Raw genomic sequence first — 17848 nt, forward strand, 5'->3', positions numbered from 1 at the left:
TTAAAACGGATAATTGAAATGGTTCTACAAAAACATGTAACTTTACTGTCATTTTATTTAGTAGAAAAGTTTCTTATTGACTTCAAAGTGGAGAAATTTACTGCACAGTAACAAAATACACTCAATATAAAATATATAGAAACAATATAAATGGAAAAATTGGATAAAATCAGATTAAATTGAACTCTTTTTACTTTATAAGATATGTTTTTGTATAAAGTTGTATGTGTCTTTAGTCAGAGGCTTATTCAAATTCACTGTAATACGGACTGCTACAGGAGACATTTTCTACCAGCAGCCATCACAATCTAAAATAATCCAATTTGAATTAATATGAGTTACAATAACATTTAAATTCCCTTTGGGATCAATAAAGTATTTTTGAATTTGAATTTAATCAAACTCTAATTTGCTTGTCTAGAAAGTTCAGTTCGTTCGTTGAAAAATGCGAACTCTAGTTCGCCTTTAAGCCTCGGTTTTGGTTCAGTTGATCGGCCCATGTGAACGCCAAGCGGACCAGAGTCCGCCCCAAAAGCAGGAAGTGGACTACAGCACTCTGGACTCCATTTTTGTTTACATTTTGTGAGGGAAAAAGCTGCGTTCAGTGTCTTCCTCAGAAGGTTTTTGAGTTGTTTCCTTCAGTGGTTCTTGGTGCAGCGCCCCCACAGGCGAGGAGGGGAACAGGTTTTTTAAGGGTTTGGTTTGTTCGACAGTTTGACGAACTGCAGCAGCTGAAAATCGAACAAATGTAGCAACTTTGTTCTCCAGTAGAACCGAATCTATCAGGTGTGAAACTCCTTCAGTTCAAGGCTGATAAAATCAGAGCCACTAAATGTTGTGATTCTCCTCTATTCGCCCTCCTTCACCCACCATCATCCGATCCGGCTTTTCTCAGTAAGAGGCTGTTAGTCCACTACTGGAACCACTATGACCCCCTAATCCCTCCCCGCTAACATGCTAACGCTAAACATAAGCCGCAGCTGCAGATCTATCTTCGCCCTCATTACCGTCCGGCCTTCATGCTTTGGCCTAAATAACTTTACTCAGCAGTCATCTGTTTCCCTGTCTTCCAGGTATCTGTTAAATGGATAATATATCTTCCTTTCTGCTTAATGCAAATCCTCATTCTCAGCAGTTTTTATCCCACTGCTTCTCTGTCCTACTTTAATCTGATTCCAGGCTTTTTTAAAGGGGAGAAAGGAGAGCAAAACTCAACGTAGATGAAATATATTCTCTATAAACTATACTTAATAATGTGGAACGGTTGTTGACATTATTGTGCTCAGTTTCTGATGACCTTATAAATATCAATACCAAACCGGAGTACAAATAATTCAACATGTATCCAACATTTAAAACCAGTTTTTACTCTCCAAAGCTCATCTGTGGTATATATTCAAACAGATGGCTATAAAATAAAACTAAAGTTAAGATTTGAAAAAAGCTTAGTTAGCAGAAGGTATTTTACTGTATCTAAGAGTTTCTACATAAATAACTCAGTTACTTTAAATGGTTTGAATTCCCATAAACCAACCAGTCTCAGAATTTATCAGTAACACAACACAGTATTTTTTTTATAAATCGTCATTATTAATACTAAAATATTTCACATTAAGATCTAACCAATTATCAAAGAATACAAATTAAAATAATCTACTTATCATTAATGGACCAAACTCAAGAAAACAAAATAAAGGAAGTTTTTAAACCATGTAAACTGGACTGGATTAAAGTCTAAAAATATTCCATTTAATTCACAAAAGTCAAGAGGAATATTATTTTTCTTATCTATTTGGGAGCCTTAAGACTAATCAAAATAATACATTTGAGGGGAAACAGGAAAGATCTAGTTTAGTTATCACTTTCACTCTTGAAATGTGTTAAAAATTGCTGTGGAAAATGTAATAAAATGTTATATTTTCATACAAACTAGCTTCAGAAGTTTGGTGTGAAATCTTTCCACTGTTAACAATAATCAGAACAACACAGTTTAGATTAGTGCCAACAGTTTAGATTAGATTAATACGGTTAGCCTCCATTAGCATCCGTTAGCTTCCTTTCACTTTTAATTTCTTTAGCAATTAAATGATTCCAAAAACAAACACCAGATTCAAACTAGAGATCATTTTGATATGAACCACATAAACATCAATCAAATGGAAAAAGTAGAACAGTTTATGTTCTAGGTAATGCTGCTGTTAGCTTCTGTTAGCTTAAACCTTCGTATCGGGTTTCTTTAGCAATTAATCTGCTGATTCCTAAAACAAGCGTCACCAGATTCAAACTAGAGATAATTTTGATATGAAAACATCTGAAAAATATGATGAAAAAGTAAAAGAAAAGTATTGTAGGTAATGCTACGGTTAGCTTTAGTTAGCTTTTTACTGTATCGTTTCAGACACATAGTTTCTTTAGCAAATCAACTGTGGAGTTTTGCTGGATCCTAAAATAAATTATGTTAACATAAACCACATAAAACATCAACGTATGTGAAAACGTAAAACTGTTTACATTGTAGTTGCCACCATTAGCTTCTGTTAGCGTCCGTTAGCTGTCTGTGTCTCTGTTGTTTTTAAACTGAGAAACTTATTAAAGTAAAAGCTTTAATATTATATACTTTATTTAGAACTAGAGGCTTTATGATTTTGTTTTTTGTTCTGTGGCGGTACATTAAAAAACAAACAAACACAACTGTTAATAATTCAGAAAACAAGCTGGTTCATTTCAGAGCGCTCTCTTCATCTCCGTTTCTCCTGCCGACTCGCGTTTGAAGGCTAACCTCGCGCCGCGTTAATCTCTTCTGACATTTTCTTGTCTTTCTCTGCTTGTTTCAGCAGCTACACTGAAAAACAGTTCAACCAAACTAACATTTGGCTGATTAAAATGATTTTCCTTCCTCAATGAACAAAGCTAAAAATGGTCATTTTAAATGTTTGTTTGATAGGATCTTGAGAGACAAACAGATTTGGTTGTCGGTTCAACTGTCACAGGAAAAATCCATAAACTATAAAACAATTTATAGTTCAACTTTGTTGGTTTGACATGAAGTAGTCATAAATAAATTAATCGGGAAAACAGTAGTTTGTACTTTTTACATTTGTAAATTCTTTGTGAAGGTTGTTTTTTCCTTAACAAATGTTTTTTTAGGGAAAACATTGTTTTTAAAACCTTTCCTTGTGAAGTAAAGAAAAGGCACCATTTGTAACCGTAAAATAAACAATACCGTAAAAAATTACAGATTATTTTTTCAGTGTAATGCTCTCCAAAATGTCAACTTGCATGTATTGAATCAGAAAAAAATATATATTCAGCTTCTCATGAAAACATTAATCATTCAAGCTAATTTGTACTATTTTGGTAACTTAAGCAGCATCAATTTTTATATTTAAAAATATACACACATTGTTTTTTAGCCGCAGATGAGGCAGAAAATGACTGGGAAACCGAGCATTACCCGGTTTTATTTCCAGTACAGTTTAAGGTTAAAGGGATGCTGAATACACCAGACAATTTAAAAGTGTCTACAATTTTAAGCCGAGGCTTAAAGCTAACGTGTTAACTGCTGGACATTCTGGGACGAGCGCCTCCGCTTCACCAGAACCCAACACCGGGTCGTAGTAACATGTTCCCGTCACTCGTGCTTTGTTAATACAACCTTCTGCCCTTCACAGTACAGCGCGGTCATGCCACTCAACAGCTGTGTCAATAAAACTGAGCGCTCCTGTTACCATGTGTGCTTTATAGTATAAATGTGTGAACAAATTCACATTTTTCTGACGAAATCGGAATTAGAAAAACCTTTCTAGAAAAACCTTTTTATTTAATTTTAACAGCTGTAAGAATTACATTTGTCAATCAATCAATCAATCAAATTTTATTTGTATAGCACATTTCAGCAGCAAGGCATTTCAAAGTGCTTTACATAATTAAAATAAAAACAGCATGTGACATTGAATAGTGAGAAAGAGAAAGAGATTTAAAAAAATAAAACAATGAGAGAAATAAAAAGAAATTAAAAAGTAAAAATAAAAACTTTAACATAATTATAAAGTCTTCCACTTTATAATTATTCGACACACTTTGTTGATGAAATATCACATGAAATTCCACTTAAATTTGTTTTTGTGTGGCATGGCAGAAGATGGAGAAGTGGAGCTCGTTTCTACTGCACTAACTTAAAATGCCTCAAGCTAATTTTTACCGATTGGACGAGATTTACTAGTCTAAAAAATAAAACTTAAATGTAAAAATACAATGTTGGATAACTGAGTTGCTCCAGATTAGGCTCCTATTTTACTGGAAACCCTTGAATCCCACTTAGGGCTGAAAAACTTATCATGATACCATCGTTTCATATCAGTCAACAGATAATTATTGATTCGGTTTTTTTGTTTTAAATGTCTGGAATACAGACAAACTGGTGGTGGGAGCTTTTCCTCTTTTATCCACATTGTTATTTTCTAGCAGTTATGAGGCACAGAGGAGAAACCTTAAACCGCTGCTGTGCAAGTTACTTAACAGGCTGCTGCTAGGCAACCAAAGAATGAGTGAGTTGCTAGGTAACCAAAGAATGAGTGAGTTGCTAGGTAACCAAAGAGTGAGTGAGCCAGTTGATTCCACCAACATTTCTTTCAGCCAGCAGTGAAAAGTTGAGCAGCAATATTTTATTAAACATTTATTTATATTGATCATGCATCTATTGCATATATATATATATATATATATCTTATTGATTTTCTTTGTCCCACTATAAAAGCAGCTCACTCCCTCATCTTTCATCCAGATCACCTTCATCCAAACTGCTTCCACTATCCTGAACTGATACCAAGAGCAAAATTAAAATATATGTTGCAGAACGCTGGTTATTCACAAAACTGAGCATTTCTGGATGAACATCAGTGGTATTTACTGGCTGGAGGGCGTTTTATTATGACCCAGACAGAGATGTATTTCTCGCAAAAAGAAGAGTGAAACGGATAAATTCATAAAAAAAAAAAAAGAAAACATCAAAGAGTAAAATTATCCAGCATTGCAGCTACAAACCGTAAAATCTGTCACATTCTAAATTAGGTCACCTTTAAATGAGATCACGTTGCAAAGGGAGGAGAAAATTAGATCTTTAAAGCTTCATCCAAGAACCAAAAGCATGCAGAAAATTCCTCTGTGCTGGTAATTAAAGATCTCAGAAAGCAGGTTATTCTGCAGGAAATAAGAGCGCTCAGTTTGCAACGGGAGGATTCGAGCTAGGGGAGGTCTGTGTAAATTTGGTTGACCTACTTTTTGTTTCTGGCTGCTGTGCTTCAGCCGTTAATATTTAAGAAGATCCTTTCTCCTAATGAACCTTTCTCAGTCTGCGTAAGGTGAACACGCCTTGCAAAACAAGGCTGTTTGTCCTTTCATGTGTGGATTAAACTGTTTTTAATTACTTTATGAGAGATAATTACAGTCATTTAGAGAAAATAAGCTGTTCTGCGAAGCTTTTAAAGGCTTCAGAGGTGAAAACGTGCATCAGAAGGAAAATGTTTCACCATTTCAGTAATGATAAATGACTAAATAAAGTTTAAAAACATTCCTGGTTTTATTTTAAAGCAAGTTTTGACCCACTTTTGGATTTTTAAAAGTATTTGCTCTGTTCCAGTTTAAATAAAAGGCACTAAGGAAGTTTTAAAAGGCAGTTTTCAAGAATTAGATTTCATTATTTAAAAGAAAAAGTTCTCTATATTTATAGATCAGGCTGGAAATGCAGAGGACCGATGATGTTATCTCTGAGTAACTTTAATTTTTGATTTTTTTGTCATCAAAATCTGATTTTCTGGTGATACTTTAAAGATACTGCCAAGGATTTTTGCAATATTTTTCCTCATTAAACCCAGTCCAAAATGTAAACATTAAAAAAAATTACAAAACAATAATTAAAAAAAAATAAAAAATCTCTGAAGAACATAAAAAGCTTGATTTTTGTTACAGATCATGGACTATTACTACTTACCAGTGCAGAAGAAGTAAGATCGCTTAAAACGTTTTTTTTTTTTTTTAACCATTTAAAAAAAAAAATTTGCTAAAAAAATTTGCACTAAATTCATAACTATGCATTAGTGTTAAAATATGTGAGGATCTGTGGATTTTCTATTAATTTAAACAATTGTGAAAAACTGTGAGTGAAATTTCAAGAAACAAAATCAGTTCTTAAAATTAATTAATACCCAATAATTGTTCAATTTGATCGGTCCCGCATGATTCCACAAATGTTTTTGAGATTTTTTAAAATCAAACTCACAGATTTTGTGTTGCTAACGATTTTATATTTTCAGGAAATTTTTCAGTATTTGACTTTTTGTTACATTTATCACGGACTATAACTTAAAATCAAGAAAATCTGAGACCACAGTTTGGTAGAAATGAGAGATACTGCCACCTGCAGGTGAGAGTTTGCAGGAAATGTGGATATTTATTGATTTTGCGTGAATAAATAAGCAAACTTCCAGAGTGACCTAGTCAAAACCCAGACTTTCCTCTGACTGAGCTGCTATGGAATGACATTGCTGGAAAATCTTTTATTTTTTGCCGAACTAAAACAACAGCTACTGAACAGAGAAGATAATCAACATGTCAGAACTTTTCGTTATTGCTTTGTAATATTTAGCTGGTATTATATGTTTAATAACATTTAAAGGTGCAGACCGTCCTGCGTTTGTGCTTTAGACTTCCAACCATGCAGAGGGAACATAACAGACATGTTTATCAGTGATGATGAAATGAATTAGGACTTGTTTGGATTCCTCTTGTGAAGTCTTCATCTTTTGTCGGAAAAAAATGCTAAATTTGATTACGAAGCTCCAAAATATTCTGAAAATGTAACCAAATGGTTGAAATATTGCCTTGTTCAGGCTTTAAACGGCACGTCAAGCTGCAGTCCTGCTCTGCTTTCCCTTTGTCTCCTGCTGTCGACACATTGTTCTCTAATTAGGCCAAGCCTTCTCTGAGGAAGATTCAGGGAGCAGAAATCAATTCTGGGTGTGCATCGTCCGCTCGGCCCGTGTTCAAAGTCTTCGGTAATGGCGCATCTGTCAACTTTTTAGTCCGTCTTCTCGGGAGCGCGTGGCGCAGTTGCTTGGCTGTGCATCTGTCTGTAATTCATCACGCAGCGGGCGCATACCTGCGGGAACTCGATGACGGCCACAGTATGAGGTAACGCAACACTGAGCCAGTTGTGATACGTTTTTTTTTTTTTTGGTGGGGTGATTAGGGCGGAGTGTGAGAGGGCATGATGTTTGCTTTCCTTTTTTCTGCAGCCCATCTGGAGGGTTTAACCTTTCACTCAACAACTGTCGCTCTGCAGAAAGAAAAGATGGACCTTCGATGCCCAGCATTCCTCAAGCCGCTGCCTGAAATCCAACGCCTCAGTACAACACCCCAGAGATGTTTTCAAACTATCTTCCCATGTCCGAAGAGCTCGACTCAGCAACCAGCGATTGCCCCATCAAGGCCTTCGCCGCCGACTGTAAGCCCAGAGGGGAACGGGTTCATTTAATTTATTCAGGCCAGATCACTGAATAAATGTAGATAAAGACGCTGGAGTCCCCAGACCTGTCGCAATAATCAATAAATCAATCACATGATCAATTAAAACAAGCTCAATACTTTGTCGTTTCTCTCTCTTTCTTCCTGCTCTTCAGTTTGGATATTTAAAATATCTTCCAGTTTCATTGTTAAACGTTCATTAGCATTTATAGTTTATTGATCTTTGAGGAAATGTTCCATTATATTACTTCAAAACAATATTATTGTTTATCGCAATAACTTCTGGGACAATTTATCATCCAGCAAAGTGTGCTGTTGTGGCAGGCATAGGTAACTCCTTTTTTTATGTACTGTTCGGACGTCATAGGGAAAAAAGTACAACCTCGTCCACTTTTTAAAATGATCTGACGTTTACCAGGCACTAAAAATATTTATAGGGGATGTGCTATGAAAAAATTACATTTTGCCCTTTTTATACATCTATTTGGGTCTCAACTGCTTCTAAAAACTGCCTAAGGCGCTTAAAAAAAACACGCAGCGGTTTTAAGTTAATGTTCTGGAAAATGAGCCGTTTCAAAACCCCTTCTAAATGTAACATCACAAATCAGCAGTCACTGCCCGGTTACCTAGCAACCCCAGCAGAGTTCCGCCTGTTACCTGGCAACCAAAGCGGAGCTCCAGCACGTTTGGCCAGCTGGTTTTACCTGTGTATGCATTGTAAAATGGCTGCTGGAAAAGACAAATGTCAGGAACTCAGAAACTACTTTATGCATTCGTGATGGTTGTGTAGGAGGCTCTACTTTGGCTTTTCAAAGATGTACAGGTCTACAAATACGCATTTGTTTGCAGCTATTTTCACGTTGGGGGCGTGGCCAGCAGCAGCTTATTAGAATTTAAAACAACAAGAGGCCCTAAAAACGCTCATTCTGAACTGACCACACTAAAATCTGATTATCTAAGATCAGATTCTGTGCCAAAAATTTAATTATCATGTTTTGTATCTATTTATCTATCATGGAAGCACAATAGATCACTTTTAATATCTACATGCTCCCGCTAGCTCAGGTAACAACAAGAAATCAGATTAGCTACCGTAACTAAGCAGATGATACACAGCTCTACATTATGATGTCACCAGGTGACTCCAAACCCATCCAATCACTGAACAGATGCTGAGCAGGTAAATGTGTGGATCTGCCAAAACTTTCTCCAGCTGAACAAAAACAAAAGTGAAGTTATTATCTTTGGACCTAAAGAGGAGCGATGTAGGGTCAATGCACAGTGCCAGTTATTACAGCCAGAAACTAAACATCAGGCCTGAAATCTAGGTGTTGTGATGACCTCTGACCCGAACCTTCAGAGTCACATAAACACAGTTACAAAGTCGGTCTTCTGTCACCTGAAGAACAGTTCTAGCGTTAAAGGACTGTTATTCATGTTAGTGTTAGAAAACCTTTACCAGCTGCAGTTAGTTGTCAAATTCACGTCCAGTTCAAAGAGTACCGAGTAAGTAATGAGGCTACAGTTTCTTGTAAATGCACACCAGCGAGGACAGCAGCTTTCATTTGTTCACGTAGCTCCACTTAGTCGACCAGTTTGTCTGTCATCAGTCTGCCTGAGTCTGCATGAAAAGCAGAGGTCATGTTAACCGCTCCAGCTGCCAGGGCTTTATTTATCAAGACATACTGAGAATATTATTTGTCTCCTCACTTCGAGGGCAGAAGTTTTGGATCCAACACAGACACTGGGCATGAAGGCCGTTTTCACGCCTGCTGAAGACTTGGTTCAACTGGGGATTTAAATTACATTTTGATACATTTTCAGCAGCTGCCCATCACTTTTACACTGCATCAAGACAAACAAACCAAACAGTTTGGAAAAAGCTGTTCCCCTCCCCACCCGTGGGGGCGCTGTACCAAGAAATGCTGAAGGAAACGACAAAAACCCCTGAAGAAGACACTGAACGCAACTTCCTTCTTCACAAAATGTTAACAAAAATATAGTGGGATCAGATTTTAGCGGTTGCAGGATTTTTCTTTTGTCTTTGGTAAAACACCATTAGCTATTTCTCCTGCTAATGCTAGCCTCCTATGTTTGTTTTGGTTGTATTTACCCAGAATGCCCTGGTCTGTAGTCCACTTCCTGCTATTGGAGCGGTCTCCAGTCCGCTTGGCGTTCACATATGCATTCAAAGAGTTCACTTCAACCGAAAACAGACTGAGGTTTGTAGGCGGATCAGAGTTCAATTAAAGTGAACTAAATCTAAACAGGGCTGATGTCTTACTGTACAGATAACAACCAACCATCCATCCATCCATTTTCTTGCACCCTTGTCCCTCAGTGGGGTCCGGAGGGTTGCTGGTGCCCATCTCCAGCTAACGTTTCGGGCAAGAGGCGGGGTCACCCTGGACAGGTCGCCAGTCTGTCGCAGGGCAACACAGAGACACACAACCATGCACACACACACTCACACCTAGGGACAATTTGGAGAGGACAATTAACCTGACAGTCATGTTTTTGGACTGTGGGAAGAAACCGGAGTACCTGGAGAAAACCCACCATGCACAGGGAGAACATGCCAACTCCATGCAGAAAGACCGGGGCCGGGAATCGAACCCAGAACCTTCTTGCTGCAAGGCAACAGCTCTACCAACTGCTCCACAGTGCAGCCACAACAACCAACCATTTAAAGAAAATTAGCATCAGTCTGAGTCAGGCTCTTTATATTTATCTTCTTCTCCAGGAATGAAGCGTCTTCTGCCAGACTTGTGGAGAGGGTGACTCATCTCATTGCCTCTCTGAAAATATGTCTACAAATGTTATTTAACACCCAAGCAGCTCCATATGATTACACCTCCACCTCCGTGCTTTATGACAGAGGATCATTCTCACTTGTAGACTCCCTCCATAGCCAGATTATGCAGATTGGCTCCCCATCAGTGGAGTCACTTTAGGAATACGATCCCTTTGGAAGTAACTGAACTTTGTTTATTTTTACGTCTGGGAAGAAACAGAACGCAGACATGAAGGCCGAACTAGTCCAGTTTATATTCAAACTCTTATTTCTACATTTTAATTTCAAAAATCTAAATAAATTGGAAGTATATCTCACTGCTCAATTTCCAGCAGTTTGATTACCAAACAAAAACAGAAAGACACCAATTTCTGCGTAATTGTCTACCACTCCAAACTGACCATTAATTTAGCAACAGAGCTACACAAAGACCTGTAGTATTGGTTCAATTGATTATTGAGGTATGAAAGCTCATTTTGTCATTTTAGTTAATTTTATTGTTTTGAATTATAGTTTTTGTCACAATACAAATTCAGCATTGTTTTGAATTTAAAACAGGCTTTTAAATTCCTGTGTGCAGTGCCAGTTTGTTAGGATTTCTTCTGATTTCCTCCTTATTCACTGAATAAAGAACCATATAAACATTTATTATTATAAACTTAAAACATGACAATACTGTCACTGCTTTTATCTCGCCTGCCCACTGAGTTATGAATTGTGTGCCATATTTGCAGTGGTGGGAATACTTCTGCTAATCTGCTAAAGCGCTAATAGCTGAGCTAATTTTTCATTTAGCAATTGTCAATTGTGAAAATGTTTAGCACACTTAGCTTCTTCTAAATGAATTTTTTCCAAATTAGTTCCAAAATGCTAACTTACTTGGCTGTTTTGTAAACTTTTAGTTGAATAAACTTCAAAATCTGTGCTGAAGTTTTGGTAATCAACTGCTATAGACGTTTGTATTCATGCCCTTATTTTGAGCATGAATATTATTCATTCTCTCTTTTTTAAAAGAAAAAATGTAAAACCTGAATTGAGCAGGTGGCAAATATACAATGAAGTATGCAGAAAAAAATATGAAATTCACATATATGAATTGTTTTGAGAGCCTAATTGTTGGTACTCCTCACATTATTCTATACCCACAAAGCATCGCTGTACCTGTACAGTAAACTGTTTGCCTTACTGTAGATAATCAGGCTCAATTGGCACCAGAGTTAAAGGTCTGTTCCAAAGAATCACTTCCTGATTCGCGTTCTGCAGGTGCTCAGTAACAAATTTGACCATTTCAATGAGTATAAACACAGTTGAATGAGCCTCCTGCACAACCAATAAGAATGAAGCAAGTGGTTTCTGGATGGTAAGTCAACAACAAAACACTTCTTCTTTTCCAGCACTTATTGTACAGCGCATACAGCGAGAAAACAGCCATCACCATATAACTCTTTGAAGAATTTTTCCCTTTGGGATTAATGAAGTTTTTTTGAATTGCGAATTAGAAAACCAGCTGACCAAATGTATTGGAACTCTTCTTTGGTTGCTAGGTAACGGGCAGAATTCGGCCAAGGTTGCTAGGTAACGGGCGGAATTCGGCCGAGGTTGCTAGGTAACGGGCAGTGCCTGATGATTTGTGACATTACATTCTGGAGGTTTGTGAAACGTCTCATTTCCCAGACTCTATCAAACATTATCTTGTTGCCAAAAACCATCTGGGTGTTTCTGTTTTTAAAAGCAGTTGAGACCCAAATGGAAGCTCAAAAACATGCATAATGTGAATTTGATCCACAGTTTTCTGCTGATTCTGCCTGTTTGATGTACTTGTCAAATTCCTTAATTAGTCCAGCTGAGTCAAGTCCATCGTCTACTACATGATGATGATATATCAACGGTTCTGCGGCCGTCGCCCTTACATTTGGGAACTATTCTTGTTGCTGTTTATTGGGATGCGTGCTCCGTCGAGACTCGGGAAGCTTTTCCCCGCAGAGAGCAAGACGCCGCGGCGGGAGGAGTCGCATTAAAGTGACCAGCTGATCGACAGGGACAGAGGGGGCTTTGAAGCTAAGACAGTACGGTTGAGTTCAAGACGAGGGCAGCAATGTGAGGATGGGTGGATAGGAAGGAAAAAAGAGGAGCCTGATAATGTGGTGTTGGGAATATAATATGAATGATGTCAGGATGAGTCATTTGTAGGATATAATAAAATGCAGGGATGAAATTACTGCATGATAGAGAAATAGAAATGGAAAAGGCTTAGAGGTCTCTGCAGGGAAGACATATCAAATCGACACATTTCATCACGCATCAACGCTCACATGCATCTCTAAATATGGACTCCAATATTTCAGGAAAACGCCTTCTTTGGTTTGTCCAAACTTTTTGTCACATGGGCCAAAATGTAGAACATAAAAATAATTAAAATCAAGAAAATACAGTTTTGTTTTGTAGGAATGGGATGTTGGTCAGTTTTAAGTCTGTCACATTAATCAATTATTAAATGAATCACATGATAAATTAAAATGTTCAATTGTTTTTGACTGAATTTTGTTTACAGACTAAATAATCCAGTTTATTTATGGTTTCATTTGTTTGTGTTTTTATTTCCTTTTTATTTATTGTTTTTGGTTGTTTTAATTATTTAAAATGTGATACTTCCAGTTTGATATTCTGTACAAAATAAAAAAAAAAACATCTAGTTTTCCAATTATTTTGGGCTTTATTAAGCAAATTTATTCTCAGTTACAATAACAGGATTTTTCACTTTCTTTCAAATCCCTTGCTAACATTTAGCCGAGTTTAATAAATTTTAAAATGCTGATTTTGGTGCAACAAAATTGACATTTCACTAAAAGTCTCTAGATTGATGTGGTTCAACTTTCTATGAAAGCTTGGCTATGGAAGATGAATACTTTGTGTTTATTAAACGAAGGAGTTTTAGGGCCATGCTAAAAAAATTACAAAAAATAAAAATATGAAAAGTTGTAACAGTTATAATATTAGGAGAATAAACTTCTAAGAGTATAAAGTTATAATATTTTGAGAATAAAGTTTCACAAGTATGACTTTATTCTGGAAATATTTTGATGTTGTTCTGAGAATATGAATATTTTCGTATTATTTCAGTTTGATTCTCGTGCAAGTTTATTCTTGTGATTTTTTTAAATTATTTTATTCTCGCAATTTTATTATAATAATCTTTTGAATGGACCTAGTATTCCATTGTAATATTAACATTTTCATTGTAAGAAAGTTATGTTACTAATAATTTTACCCGATTATAAATAAAAAGTCTCCACCTGTCCAAGTTTGTATCAGCCTTGATACAAACTTAAAACATAATGTATTTTAAATTTCTGCAGCTGAAGGGCCGCAGAACTTCAGTCCAGCGATCCCAAATGGACCTCGGACCCCGCTTTGGACACAACTTGTTTACCCTCGTTAGCTTGGTCAGAGCTGGAACATCTAAAACCATTAAATCCCAGTTTTCTTTACATAATAATGAGCGAGACGGTGAAAATGGTGCAGATGGATGGCAGCCGGACAGACGGTGTAACCGACAGAGAGCAGGCCGGGTCAGACGGATAAAGTGTCAGCGGAACAAAGACGTGATGCCGCGTAGTCGCACCCGACTTGGCGGAGGCCAGTCTGACAAATCATTTCCCTGCTTCAATACTCTGGATGACCCAACAGAGACATAAAAAATAACAATAAACCTGTTAGACGGCTCTCATTATGAAAATCAGATTTTAAAAAGAAAAGATTTTGTTGTTTTTTGAGGTTTCATGAATATGTTTCAATATTAAATTATTTAATAATATTGTATATTAAATATATTTATGTAAAATAAATATATACGGCTGAAAATCGTATTCAAATTCAAAACTACTTTATTGATCCCAAAGCAAAACTAAATAATATCACAATATACGCATTTCATTTATGTCAATATCGCTAATTATTGATTAGTTTTTTGCTTCAACTATCTGAAATGCTGCCAAACTGCTGACATGACCGTTCCTGTTTTATCCACAGTTTTCACTCCATGTCATTTTTTATTTTTAGCAGTTATCCTCATAACTCATAACTGTGAGGAACTTTAAACGGCTGCTGGGCAAGTTACTCAACAGACTGTTGCTAGGTAACCAAAGAGTGAGCGAGTTGCTAGGTAACCAAAGAGTGAGTGAGTCTATTCCACCAACTGCTCTTAGCGGCTAAAATTCAATTTGACTTATTATCTACTGGTATTTATCGTGTGTCTATCGGGATATATATTATTGATTTATTGTCTAGACCTAATAAAACATAATGTATTTTAAATTTTTACAAGTATTGCAAAATAAAAAAAGTTATGTAAACTTGATCACCGAAATATTTTTACCCACTTAGTATTTTTTGATTCATTTGGTGCAGTGGATATCTTACTCTAAGGTTTTCCAAGTTGTAATAGTTTGTGAGCCTGTGGGGGCGCTTAATATACAAATTTCCTTTCCAATAGCATTCAAAGACTGAATTATATATATATATATATATATATATATATATATATATATATATATATATATATATATATATATATATATATATATAAAATGTTTTGTTTATTAGTGCTCAGATTCAAATAAATTAAAAAACTCAAAATCATTGAGTGCTTAAACAGTTCAGACACAGCTGTTCAAATTGTGGGGAAAATTCAGTGATTTACAGCTTTAACTTCACATTTTCTTTGTTGTTGAAAGACATTTAAAATCTACTATTACTCCCTGAGCAGAAAAAGAAAACATGCTTCTATCTTAAGATAAATTAGCTCAGAGTTGATCAGATGGATTAATTTTAAATGTTTTTGTCTCCAAGTTTGGGTAAAAAGAAAACTAGAAATTGTCAGCATTTGTGCATTTATGGAGTTTGAAATAGAGCTTTTGTAATTATCTCTCCACCAATGACAGATAAAAACACCGCGGCCTCGGCAGGGTTGAATTTTAGGAATGGTGTCTTGTGGTTGGTTAAAGTTTCACTGCAATTGGAGGTTACGCCGCAATTTTTGTAAGGCGATACATTACTGGAATAAACTGTAAATTTATAGTGTGATTAAGAGCTTATCGTTAATGCTGATGCAAGGGTGTCTGCTGAATGTTATTTAAGTTTTTATTCTTAATGGCCAGGGTGTCCCTTTGGCTATTTGTGGCCTTTGGACCGATTGCCCCAACTACAGTTCAATTTGGCCTGGTGGTTGATATAGATGGAGATTTTTTATTTTGAATCAAGGTGAAGTTGTTACCAAAATAATTTTCTTACAATGGAAAATTGCAAGTTCAACATAAAGTATTGATATTTTTACAAACAAACTTTTATAATAAATAGTACCACCTCAATTAAGAGACTTTTACTGAAAAGTCGACTTTGTTGAACCAAAATAAGCTTTTATTTATTTAGTTTATTAAACTTGGCTCAACACAGCAGACATTTTGAAACAAAGTGACCCAAATCCTGTCCTTAAAACTGTTTGCACAAATGAATTTTAAAACTAGACGGGCAAAATACGTTTTAATTTTTGTATGTACAATGAGTAACGTTCTTTTCCAACAAAAATACCAAACAAAAAAAAAGCTGATTTTAGATTTTTTTTTTCTTTATTTGACTACTTTTGACAATTTCAGGCCACGTGGCAAAAGTTGGACATCATCATTACATTAAGCAGTTTTGAAATTATTATTTAATTTAATGTATTAAGGAAATAAAGCAATACCAATCTGAAAATACAGTCCTGCCGTGTTTCATTAACAAACCACATTTTAGTTTAATTTCACAACCCACACTTCAAATCACTTAAACAGAACCTGTTTGACAACATGAAGTGGCAGAATTATCCTAAAACCAACACATAATGAACCTGACCTAAAGCAGCTTGAAAAATCTCAAATGTTCCCCAATTAAAACAATGTTTTAAAGCAAAGTCGACCAAAACTGTTGCAAAAGTCTTATTTGCAGATACTTCAAACGGCTATTAACCATTAGCTTAAGGGAACTATGGCAGTTTTACAATATCAATTTGACTGAAGACTGACTGACCCAGGTTTCATTGATCGGTGCCGAATAAAAAACTATGTTGAAAATTTAGAAAATTTTACGTTTTAGGTGTTTCAGAGCTAAAAGGATTTAAATATACTTATGTTGTTTGATTAAAATATTGAATGTTTTGTTTATTAGTGTTCAGATTCAAATAAATTAAAAAACTCAAAATCATTGAGTGCTTAAACAGTTCAGACACAGCTGTTCAAATTGTGGAGAAAATTCAGTGATTTACAGCTTTAACTTCACATTTTCTTTGTTGTTGAAAGACATTTAAAATCTATTTATCCCTGAGCAGAAAAAGAAAACATGCTTCTATCTTAAATTAGCTCAGAGTTGATCAGATGGATTAATTTTAAATGTTTTTGTTTAGTCTACATTTGAACAGAATGCATAAAGTAGAAAAAACGAACTTTTAACAATTCTTGTGTGCTATAAAATGAAGATTTACTGCTAAAACTGAACCTAACAGTGGAATTTATTGCTGGAGAAAATCTGCTGTGAAATCTGGACTTGACTCTTGAAATATTGAGTCTGAAAAGGTTTTAATTAAACTGTTTTTACTCTAAAACTTCACAGATTGTTGCCCAGTCATATTTCTACTTTCTTCTTCTTAATGAGCTTTAACTGCAGGTGATTATTCTCTCTCAAACTGCAAGTTTGTCACAATAAAAACGTCTAAAAAATACAAACCAGACACCAAAAGTGCATCTGTTAGACGCAGTTACCAGCAAATATCTTTACGTTTAATCCTAAAGAATTAGAAATTTTAGTGATTAAAACCGACACATTTCTGTTTATGTTCTCGTTTTACTGAGATACTTCCGCTCTAATTAATGCAGTCATACTGCATTATTTCCTAAATACTTTAAGGAGTATTTTTATGAGTAAAAATAATCCTGAAAGTATTTTTTCCCCCCCAAAAAATCATGAACTTTGACCATATTCAGTTTTAGTTACAACTAGAAGCCAACATGCTGTGTGTATTACTGCAAAAACAGCCACTTTTATTCAACATTAGGCATTTTCTTTGGTCTACACTGCAAAAACTCAAAATCTTACCAAGTAATTTTGGTCTAGTTTCTAGTGCAAATAACTCAGTACACTTAATAAGACAAAACTAACTTACAAGTGACTTCTCAGCAAGATATGGGAGCTTGTTTTAAATCAGCAATTCATTATTATTGATATAAAAAGTACTAGATCCATTGGCAGATTATTTAATTCATTATTCCCCATTACAAGCAAAGTGGATCATAATTTTTCAACAATATTTAGGAATTTTGTGGGTTTTTTCAGTGGAAAAGATACTAGTTCCACTTGCTACAAGTTTTATTTCACTTGTAACAAGACATTTTTCCTGCGTTATAAGTGACAATCCACCAGTGGAACTAAAACATTTTCATAATGTTAAATTATTTACTTAAACATGCCAATATTTCTCACTGAAAAAAGTTACTTCTATGCTAG

General features: G+C 35.5%; 1 protein-coding gene across 1 annotated transcript in view; it reads right to left on the bottom strand.

The window, feature by feature from the left end:
- mybpc2a (myosin binding protein Ca) overlaps positions 1–17848 on the bottom strand; it is a 70223-nt gene that overhangs the window by 51935 nt on the left and 440 nt on the right. The window lies entirely within an intron of this gene.

The sequence above is a fragment of the Poecilia reticulata genome, chromosome 8 (genome assembly GCF_904066995.2).
Source record: "Poecilia reticulata chromosome 8, P_reticulata-male-v2, whole genome shotgun sequence".
Classification (NCBI taxonomy): Eukaryota; Metazoa; Chordata; class Actinopteri; order Cyprinodontiformes; family Poeciliidae; genus Poecilia; species Poecilia reticulata.